Here is a 9,486-nt window from a genome sequence, read left to right on the forward strand (position 1 = left end):
GCTGCGTATAGAATGCGGCTAAGCGTAAATGCGTGCACTGCTTTCATGCTGTCCGCTTATTCTAAACCCTTGTTAAGGGAGGACACTCGGCGTAGAAGGTGCAAAATGGATTGCGTGGAGACCATCAGTCTTTTAAGGTTGTGTTCGTTTCGTCCAGAATCCTGCAAGTGGAGGCCAAGAATGCGGAGAGCGGGTGTGATGGGGATAGGGGATCCTTTTAAATTGATTTGGATGGGCGAGTTAGCGCCAGATTTTGGCCTAATTAGGAAGAGCGCGGACTTAGATGGGGAACATTCGAGCCCGATGGATGACGCGTGAGAGGAGATGGTGTCTGCTTTTCCCCGTCAGAGCCATGAGTGGTCCATGTGGTAATATCATCAGCGTACAGGGTATGTTTTAGGTGTGGGATTAGAGCGAGTTTGTGAGCTAGGGGGATGAGAGGAACGTTAAAGAAAAGGGAAGAAAGGACCGCCCCTTGAGGGGTTCCGAGCTCTCCGAGTGTATAAGGGGATGTGCTAATCTGATATATGTTCAGGGAGGAAGTGCGGCCCGAGAGAAACGCGCGAGCGTAGTTGTAGGTTTTAGGGCCTACCTGTAGAGCCTGCAGTTCCTGTAAGATGGCATCGTGTCGAATTCTGTCAAATGCCTTGGTGAGGTCAACTGCCAGGATAGCTTTAGTGTGGTGGAGGATGGTATCATCAAGCACGTCATGCGTAATTTGAAGTAGGGCATCCCGCGCAGATAGATGCGCACAAAATCCGGGCATACTGTGGGAGAAAAGGTGGTTGTCTTCAATGTGCGTTGTTAAACGAGCAAGAATTATGTGCTCGAAGACCTTGCCTAGACAGGATGTAAGAGAAATGGGGCGGATGTTGTCTATGGTGAAAGGCTTGTGGGGTTTTGGAATAAAAATAATTTTTCCATGCTCCCACAAGGCAGGGAGAGTACCTGCCTCCCAACATTTGTTAAAGTAGTTGACAAAGTCAGAGATCGAAGCATCGTCAAGATTTCTGATAGCTGCATTGGTAATTTGATCATCTCCGCGAGCGGTATTCCGTAAATTCAATAGGGCGGCCGAAATTCTGATTCTGTAAAAAGGGGTGCGGGCACACGTCGTACCTATGGCCCGGCCGATGACTGTTCGTGCACGCGTCTGTACTTCCCTTGTACGGCGTCCATCTGTACACTACACTCATGTAGCGTATGGTATGGGGGACTGGTCAGTGCGCAAAGGTGATCAGTACGGAATGACTCCTACCCATTCTGTGGGCTGCAATGATATCAGCGTACGGGTTACGGGTCTGGAGGTCCTGTAGCATCTGCTCCGGCGTCTCCTCCCAATAGGCTTGCAGCCGCCGGCGGTGCACTGTAGACTGCGAGAGGGTAAGCGGTCTCTTGGAGGACCACTTGCATGAGCTGGATGAGGTGAAGGGCGGTTGTCTCATGCGGGGTAGCGACCGTGAAGGTGTTATTCGTAGGGTGGATCGTCAGGTGAATATCCCCAAGGTCCCCGAGGTCACGGCCAGCAGCGGTGACTTACAGGGCCTGCAGGAGTGGCTACGCCATGGTGCCTTTCAAAGAGAGGCCTCCTCTCGGTCGATAAACGATCCGTATAGTGCCGGGAGGGAGAGAAGCAAGTGTTTTGCTTCGGTGTGCGACTGCGTGCGTCGCGCGCAGCGGTTCTTGTTGAGGCCTGTATGTAGGCTTGAAAGTCGCAGAAGTAGCGGACGCGGATGCCGTATGCTTAGATGGAACAGACGCTGCATGATGGGAAATGGCCAGCGTTTCCGCGCTTGAGATTTCACCCTTGTACGCGCGGAGTATCAGGGTCCACTCACTGGGACGAAGGTCTTCCCTCTGCGCTTGCACCTCCATGGCTGCTGGGGGTAGGTGCGCTGCCGGTGAGTGAGGAACGCAGCGCGTCGGCGAGGCTCGCCTCGATGAGGCGAGGCTTAGCGCAGCGGCACAGCAGGCGGAGACGTTTTCACTTGCCTGTTATTGTAAATCATCGGGCACATCCAAAAGATGATAACGGTTAGGGCCCGTGTACCTTCCTGGATCAGTTGTGGTTCTTGATGGGTCCTTGGGAAGATTGAGCTGGCCACAGGAGCCAGAAATTGGCGGAGTCGATGCGAGACGCGTCCGCTCACTCGGGCCCCTAGCGGCGATCCCTTCACGAACTACGACTGCAACTTGAGTCCCGCGCTTTTAGGCAAGACGCCTGGCAGCGCTTCTACGTGCTTTGCAGCTCCGCGCGTCCATTCACCGTATGTAGCAGAGCAATTTGTCTAACGGGCAAGGCGTCACGCCGAACAGGCGATGGCGTTCCGTGGACTCACTGGCAGTGCTGCAACACGCTGTCGCGTTCCACTCTTAAAGGCAAAGCTTCAGCGTCCCCCAATTTTTGTTTGTCTGTGTAGAAGTGAGCGCGTTCTTTTATTAATGCGAAAGCAATAAATGGACACTTTCAAGGTCATACCCGCTAAAAGTGTCCGCAAGAAAAGGCACCAGGTGACGTCACGAGCCGACGAGTCATGCGACGAAGATGATGATGATGTCACATAATAATGATTATTATGTAAAGGCGTTTATTTGAAGCACAGGTCGGTTGGTCTTGGTTGACCGGCGACACGACGGGCACACTCACAGGTGTCGTTCGAAAAAACCCAGCTGCACTTCGTCTGCTTCTTCGTTGTCCCGCTTGAACTCGTCCGCTTCTTCGCTGCGCTGCGCCTGTCGGTCCCATTACAATTACTCTCCCTCCGAAAAAGGAGCCATCCTGGCGACTTACGGAGAGGAGAGGATGGGCGGGTCATAGTAAGGCTTGAGGCGCTCAACGTGCACAGTTTCGCGCCCCCGGCGACGGTGGTCCGAAGAGGGAACGAGCGGCTCAACGATATAAGTCACCGGAGAAGTTTGGAGGACAACCCGGTAAGGTCCGTGAAAGCGAGACAGTAGTTTCGTGGCGAGGCCGGGAGTGGAGGAAGGCACCCAGAGCCAAACGAGGGCGCCAGATGGGTATGACGCTGGAGGGTCCGGGGAATCCCGACGGTGCTTCTGATCCCATTGTTGCTGTGTGGTGAAAGAGCGGGCAAGTTGCCGGCATTCTTCGGCATACAGGTGAGCTTCGGAGAGTAAGGTGGTCTCGGAAGGGTCAGGGTGATAAGGAAGGATGGTGTCCATGGTAGATGTAGGCTCGCGGCCATATAAGAGGAAGAAAGGAGAAAACCCCGTTGTTGTCTGAGTAGCTGTGTTATACGCGTACGTGACGAACGGGAGCACTTGATCCCAGTTGGAGTGGGCGGTGTCAACGTACATGGCGAGCATGTCACTCAGAGTGCGGTTGAACCGCTCAGTCATGCCGTTGGTCTGGGGGTGATAGGCGCTGGTGTAGCGATGAACGATTTGGCATTGCTTGAGCAGGGCCTCGACGGCGTCCGAGAGAAAAACACGGCCGCGGTCACTTAGAAGTTCTTTCGGGGCGCCGTGACGAAGAACAAGACTGTGTAAAATGAAATGAGCGACATCGTTTGCGGTAGCAGATTTGAGAGCCGACGTTTCGACGTAACGGGTGAGATGGTCAACGGCAACGATGATCCACCGATTATTAGCCGAAGTAGTTGGAAGCGGGCCATAAAGATCAATGCCGACGCGTTCAAAGGGACGGCCAGGGCAAGGTAACGGCTGCAAAGGAGCGGCGGCGGAGTGGGGGGGGGGGGGTTCTTGCGACGTTGGCAGGCGGTGCATGACCGAATGTGCTGACGTATGTAGCGGTACATACCTCGCCAGTAGAATCGCTGACGAAGGCGAGTATATGTTTTCAGTACACCGGCGTGGCCGCATTGTGGAGCGGCGTGAAAAGATGCACAGATTGTAGCACGGAGGTGTCGAGGGATGACCAACAGCCACTTCCGGCCGTCGGGGAGGTAATTACGGCGGTATAAGAGGCCATCACGAACGGCGAAGTGGTGGGCTTGGCGGCGAAGGGTCCGGGTCGAATGATGCGGCGAGGGCGTGTTCAGGAAGTTTAGCAGCGAGGTGATCCAAGGATCCTTCAGTTGTTCGGAGAGCATATCAGGGATGTTGAACGAAGAGAATTCGTAGGCACAGACGAGGGCAGAGGTTGACTCGCATGGGAGTGACCCCGCACCTCCACCAAGTGTCAAGGCGTTTATTTGAAGCACAGGTCGGTTGGTCTTGGTTGACCGGCGACACGACGGGCACACTCACAGGCGTCGTTCGAAAAAACCCAGCTGCACTTCGTCTGCTTCTTCGTTGTCCCGCTTGAACTCGTCCGCTTCTTCGCTGCGCTGCGCCTGTTGGTCCCATTACAATTAATATAATTAGACAACGCTGAGACTAATAGTATAACTGGTGAGGACATCATATGAGTGCGACGTTATACCAGGTCACTTGACTGCGATGTATTACGCCATCAAACCTAGTCACGTGATAATGGTGTAATATGACATCACACCTACTCACGTGACAACGATGTAATTTCTCGTTATACCAGGCCTCCATCCAACACCCTTCCACCCCCATTTCAATGTCCATATAGATCCCACATTACTACACATGCAGCCGCCGCAGTGGCTGAGTGGTTATGGCGCTCGGGTGCTGGCCCGAAAGACGCGGGCTCGATCCCGGCCGAGGCGGTCGAATATCGTTGGAAGCGAATTTCTAAAGGCCCGTGTTCTGTGCGATGTCCGTGCACGTTAAAAAAACCCAGGTGGTCGAAATTGCCGGAGCCCTTCACTACGGTGTCTCTCGTAGCCTGAGTCGCTTTGGGACATTAAACCCCCATAAACCATAAACCATCACTACACATGCGCGCATGACGCATTACAAGGAGTGCCCACAAAACGGTCCTCATTAATGACATTAGTATTGTCCAACAGGTAAACGCGCCAGTTCTCATTCATGACATGCTGCAAAGATCATGCAACGACGCATGCCTTTGACTTTCTAGATGATAGCGATAATGATGATGCTAGCAGTGTATCTTTATGAACGCCCGGGGAAGTCTGATATACCGCTACCAATTGAAAAGTTGTCAGAATATTGATTAAATATTGTATATTAACCAGCAACCGAAGACAGTTAATGTGTGCGGGAAAGTAGAAATACGTGCAGCTAATAAATAGGGAAGATGATGTTGATGTTCCTGTGAGGCCAATACCCTCCCCTGTTTCCGCCACATTCATCCAGGTGGTGATGGCAATGGTTCCGAAATCCTGGGAATTCTCCGATGACTCGGTGATCCCACGGCATTTTGAAAGAAAGGGCTAGATTCCATCTTTGAACACTGTGCCAACTATTAAAATCGCACGGGTCGAAACAACTGGCGTAGAGTGGGCAGCGTAGACCGCTCTCTGTGTCATGAGTACCACGGCTCTCGGCTCAAATTTTTCCGCTGCGAAATCTATTTTCGAACCCCCCCCCCCCCCCCCCCCACCACCCAAGGAAAAAAAAATCGCTGAAATACTCATACGCCTCAACAGAATTCTGAGACAAGCTGCTTTAAGTCAATCACTTGCTTACCTTCAAAACTGAACTAATCAATTATACGCCAGCATCCTGGACGTTTTTTAACCGCAGGCACCGCTTGAGCATTCTGCGAACCCTTTTAAACTGAACGATGGGTCTCTGCAAAATAGTTAAAGGAAAGATAACGTTTAGCGCATGGTCGTCTGCAAGGCAGGCCTCCAACCTAACTGATCCCCTACGAGAAAAGAAAAAAAAGAATGATTAGAAATAAACATAAATCGAACATTAAAAACAGAAGACAACACTGTGCCCCATTCAACGTCATATTAGAAGGTTTGAAACAGCGACTCAGCAGCACAGCGCGAGCATGTAATCAGTTCTATTCACATATCTTCATTACAAAAAAAGGAAAAAGAATCAGCTACCACATTACCATACCTTCATTATAGTTTTGCATATTTTACCGCTTTAACACCGCTATGCTGGTGTGTTCGCCTCGTGTTGCGGTGTTTCGGTATAATAAGCGAATTTCCGAGAAGGAATAAGGAACCGGAGACTAAAAGAGAGGTTGCTCAGAAGGGTAAAAATGGAAACTATGTTTGCATCTGATTTCATTATCGAACGGAAATATAGAGAATTAGAGTGAGATTCGAAAGGGGAAGTCACTGATAAAAAGCTTCGACCGTGTTTACAGGTTTTTCTGGCTTCGGGCGTTTTTAATAAAATGAGCAGATGTCGTCGTCAAGAACAGTATGAATCATATTCTGTCGCCTGTGCAGACTACTCTAGTTTCTGTTAAGTCAGCTTGTAATAATAATAATAATAATAATAATAATAATAATAATAATAATAATAATAATAATAATAATAATAATAATAATAATAATAATAATAATAATAATAATAATAATTTTATTCTGAGCATGGCTAGACAGTACAGTTGTTGACTTAATTCTAACAGATACCTTTTTAACTACTACATTTATATGTGTGTTGGTATTTAGAGATTTGGCCTTACCAACAGCCATAAGCTGTAACAATAACAGATCTGGACTTTGTGAGGCGCTGTTGCGGAAATAATATTGGCTCTCCGTACGCATCGAAGCCATATTGCTTGCCGTTTTAGAAGTGCATACAGCCACACACACGAGTACAGGTCACACTCGACACGTACGACCAGATACCGCGGGGCAGTAACCATGGCAGTCGATCAAGGGAATGCCTTGAGCACGCGGTTATCACCGTGCGCCTTGGGCATAACACTTATCACCATTCCTGTTATCGCTGCTCAGCACGCACGCGTTGCTCTGTCACTGTCCCGGGTGTCTTGGCGTGCTTCATGTGGCTTTTGTCCTTACGGTCCTTCTTCCTCCGCCTCCCAAAGTTTTAGCGGGGCGTGAGAGCGGCGAAAAAACCGACAGAATAGTGTCAATAACGCATCTGCTCGCCGAATGCAGACTAACTGCTTTAGTTGAATATTACCCATAGCAACAATGCGCCGGCGTTTGCACAGATATTGAATGTTGAGAAGAATATAAAAATAGGGAAGATGGCATATTTGCATTATCCGCTCTCTGCGATCCGGAATGCCAAATGCAATCGCGAAGGCAACATTCAGGGTGTTTTATTTAAGATTTTACACACTTTTTTAAAATAGGTTTCCTGAGTTAGAAGAGCGCTTGTTTCGGCATAGTATTGTTATCGGCAGTACAGTACATCATAATATAGCTAAGAAGTGGTATCTAGCAGGCTGGTTAAGTAACATTGAATAGTTAACTTTTATCTATTACAGTTAGGCTCCTTAATTACTGAGAGGCGCGTAGCCCACCTTAAGCAATATCCATATAAGTTTTTAGAATTTCGAAAACGCGGTTACTCTCGGCGCTGTGGCCCAACAAAATTTGGCGACATCGAGCCAAAATACATGTGCTTTCCGGAAGCTTACAGGCAAAGCAACCTCTCCAGTGCATGTAACTCATCGAAATGGACACAATTGTTGGGCTATATCACCGAGGGTAACCGCGTTTTCGAAATTTTAAAAACTTATTTGAATATTAATTACGGTGGGCGATCTCCTCCCAGTAGTTAAGAAGCCTAACAGTAATAAATAAAAAGTTAACTTTTCAATATTATTTCACCACCTTGCTAGCTGGCACGTAATTATGATGTACTACACCGCTGACAATGCTATGCCAAAAAGAAAAGCACTCTTCTAACTCAAAAAGCCTATTTTTGTTGTTGCTGTTGTTGTGCGCTGGCAGCCGTGTATCCGCGCACTTTGCCCATGATCTTGAAGTTCCCCTTTACTTCCTGCAGCAGGCCTGACTGCAGCACGCCGGAGTTGGTGCCAGGAAGGCGGCGCCGTTACCGCGGCCCTGGTTGTAGAAGTCCGTCTGCTCGAAGCCCTCCTCGACCCGCTGGCCCTGGGTCTGCCGGAAGCCGCCGCACTCGGGCCGCCATCCGCATCCAAGGGACCGCCTACAGCGGGGCTTCCACCGTGCTTCCCTCTGCCCTGGCCGTGACCCTGGCCTTGATCGCGACCTTGGCCGTGACCCTGTCCTCTCCCGCGACCGAGGCTCTTGCCCTGGCCTTGGCCGCTGGTGTTGCACAATCCCAGCGCCAGCAGAAGCAACAAGGTTATCGCCTGTTCCGGATGAGAGATCAGAACAGGGCGGGCGGTCTTTCAGACTCACAAGTCGCATGTGGCGCAGCAATTGCCTGTAAGAATGACTTTCCGGGTAACTCGTCGACGTCTGCCTCAGGAGAAGGCATTGTTGGGGCATTCGACATAGCCGCAATGGTACAAATCGCTGCTTCATGCAGTCATCCGCAAAATTAACTTGAGTGTAGAGTGTTGGGTAAGGGGCTCATATTTCATGGTCGTGCTGGTTTCTTATAGCGTTTGCTTCGTCCATCACGTCTGTTGCAGGCTCCATCTCTTTATGTCTGTATATCAACAGCACTTCATTGACTGATTGTTATTCCATGACAAGAACTCCGCTTGGAAAATCACAACGATATTTATTCCAGCTGGTGAATCCCCGTTCTCCACCTGAGGAATGCAATATACATATACACACACAAACTGAACAAAGGAAGGGGTAGCCTCACGGAGCTTGCCAACGTTTCGCATATATGTTATGCAGAAGCGTTCGGTTACTACAACAGACGTGTATGCATAATGCGGACCCTCTATTCGTCCTCTTCTATCGTGCGCATTCTCTGATCAGGGTGCTCAGTTTGGAACAAAAGCCAATTATGCAAAGTGCAGCGGAAGTGCTCGAAGCGCGTGGGCACGACACGAAGCTGTAATCCGAGCACAAGCAGTCCTCCGCCATCAAAGCCTCTATGGCGCAATCACAGAGGTTGCGTGAAGAGATTCTTGAGAAGTAAAATTCCGTGTCATGGAGTCATCCAACGTCCCGTTCTGGCTAAAATTTGGTACCATGCAGAATTTCTACAACTCAGCCATTCCCTCATCACAAATTGCAACCCCAGCTCAAACTGGAAGGGACTGCTGACGGTGTAGGCTGATTCAGTAAAAAAATAATAATGGTAGTGATTTCACGACTTTACGTGACCTTATCTTGCGGTGGCCTCTTACCGTACTGTGAACAAAATTATTTCACCGTATTTATATCGGATGCAAGCGTCTGGCCCTTTAGAATAAACGATCCGGATAACATCAACATTACAAGTCCATTTCTGTCGTCATTCTACACCTCTACTTCGTTTTCTTTTTTCGCTTGCGTAATCCTGTGCCGCCATAGTCAATGTTGTGTGTGTGCCCTTGTTGGTAAAACGTGACTGCTACAGACCCAGAAAAATAAATCTGGGCAGGGTTATGGGTGTCGCCATGGGTCACACACAATCGCTCATCCATCCGAGGGCGTCCGACGTGGCAGGCGCAAATACAGAATGTGTGAGGGTGGGGTGCGGCGATGTAGCGGCCACCGTGGTGGAGGATCGAGTTTGAAAGGTTGGTGCAGGGTTATT

General features: G+C 49.7%; 1 pseudogene; it reads right to left on the reverse strand.

The window, feature by feature from the left end:
* Positions 1 to 7,716: 7,716 nt before the first annotated feature.
* Positions 7,717 to 8,262, reverse strand: LOC144116480 (uncharacterized; annotated as a pseudogene).
* Between the last annotated feature and the right edge of the window lie 1,224 nt (positions 8,263 to 9,486).

Source organism: Amblyomma americanum, chromosome 1 (genome assembly GCF_052857255.1).
Source record: "Amblyomma americanum isolate KBUSLIRL-KWMA chromosome 1, ASM5285725v1, whole genome shotgun sequence".
NCBI classification, from domain to species: Eukaryota; Metazoa; Arthropoda; class Arachnida; order Ixodida; family Ixodidae; genus Amblyomma; species Amblyomma americanum.